Source organism: Centroberyx gerrardi, unplaced genomic scaffold, assembly GCF_048128805.1.
Source record: "Centroberyx gerrardi isolate f3 unplaced genomic scaffold, fCenGer3.hap1.cur.20231027 Scaffold_75, whole genome shotgun sequence".
NCBI classification, from domain to species: Eukaryota; Metazoa; Chordata; class Actinopteri; order Beryciformes; family Berycidae; genus Centroberyx; species Centroberyx gerrardi.
In genome coordinates this window covers 124,805-126,665 of record NW_027605211.1, presented here as the reverse complement: position 1 = coordinate 126,665, position 1,861 = coordinate 124,805, and positions in this window count along the sequence as shown.

Sequence of the window (1,861 nt, the reverse complement as noted above, 5' to 3'; positions counted from 1 at the left end):
AAGCCCCTGCTTCGGCCACACACACCTGGGAGCGGGCCCCTATCTCCAGGCGGCTCTCCACCTCCCTTTTACCCGATTTAAAGCCCCTGCTTCGGCCACACACACCTGGGAGCGGCCCCCTATCTCCAGGCGGCTCTCCACCTCCCTTTTACCCGATTTAAAGCCCCTGCTTCGGCCACACACACCTGGGAGCGGGCCCCTATCTCCAGGCGGCTCTCCACCTCCCTTTTACCCGATTTAAAGCCCCTGCTTCGGCCACACACACCTGGGAGCGGGCCCCTATCTCCAGGCGGCTCTCCACTTCACTTTTAACCCAATTTAGAGCCCCTGCTTCGGCCACACACACCTGGGAGCGGGCCCCTATCTCCAGGCGGCTCTCCACCTCCCTTTTACCCGATTTAAAGCCCCTGCTTCGGCCACACACACCTGGGAGCGGGCCCCTATCTCCAGGCGGCTCTCCACCTCCCTTTTACCCGATTTAAAGCCCCTGCTTCGGCCACACACACCTGGGAGCGGGCCCCTATCTCCAGGCGGCTCTCCACCTCCCTTTTACCCGATTTAAAGCCCCTGCTTCGGCCACACACACCTGGGAGCGGGCCCCTATCTCCAGGCGGCTCTCCACTTCACTTTTAACCCAATTTAGAGCCCCTGCTTCGGCCACACACACCTGGGAGCGGGCCCCTATCTCCAGGCGGCTCTCCACCTCCCTTTTACCCGATTTAAAGCCCCTGCTTCGGCCACACACACCTGGGAGCGGGCCCCTATCTCCAGGCGGCTCTCCACCTCCCTTTTACCCGATTTAAAGCCCCTGCTTCGGCCACACACACCTGGGAGCGGCCCCCTATCTCCAGGCGGCTCTCCACCTCCCTTTTACCCGATTTAAAGCCCCTGCTTCGGCCACACACACCTGGGAGCGGGCCCCTATCTCCAGGCGGCTCTCCACTTCACTTTTAACCCAATTTAGAGCCCCTGCTTCGGCCACACACACCTGGGAGCGGGCCCCTATCTCCAGGCGGCTCTCCACCTCCCTTTTACCCGATTTAAAGCCCCTGCTTCGGCCACACACACCTGGGAGCGGGCCCCTATCTCCAGGCGGCTCTCCACCTCCCTTTTACCCGATTTAAAGCCCCTGCTTCGGCCACACACACCTGGGAGCGGCCCCCTATCTCCAGGCGGCTCTCCACCTCCCTTTTACCCGATTTAAAGCCCCTGCTTCGGCCACACACACCTGGGAGCGGGCCCCTATCTCCAGGCGGCTCTCCACCTCCCTTTTACCCGATTTAAAGCCCCTGCTTCGGCCACACACACCTGGGAGCGGGCCCCTATCTCCAGGCGGCTCTCCACTTCACTTTTAACCCAATTTAGAGCCCCTGCTTCGGCCACACACACCTGGGAGCGGGCCCCTATCTCCAGGCGGCTCTCCACCTCCCTTTTACCCGATTTAAAGCCCCTGCTTCGGCCACACACACCTGGGAGCGGGCCCCTATCTCCAGGCGGCTCTCCACCTCCCTTTTACCCGATTTAAAGCCCCTGCTTCGGCCACACACACCTGGGAGCGGCCCCCTATCTCCAGGCGGCTCTCCACCTCCCTTTTACCCGATTTAAAGCCCCTGCTTCGGCCACACACACCTGGGAGCGGGCCCCTATCTCCAGGCGGCTCTCCACCTCCCTTTTACCCGATTTAAAGCCCCTGCTTCGGCCACACACACCTGGGAGCGGGCCCCTATCTCCAGGCGGCTCTCCACTTCACTTTTAACCCAATTTAGAGCCCCTGCTTCGGCCACACACACCTGGGAGCGGGCCCCTATCTCCAGGCGGCTCTCCACCTCCCTTTTACCCGATTTAAAGCCCCTGCTTCGGC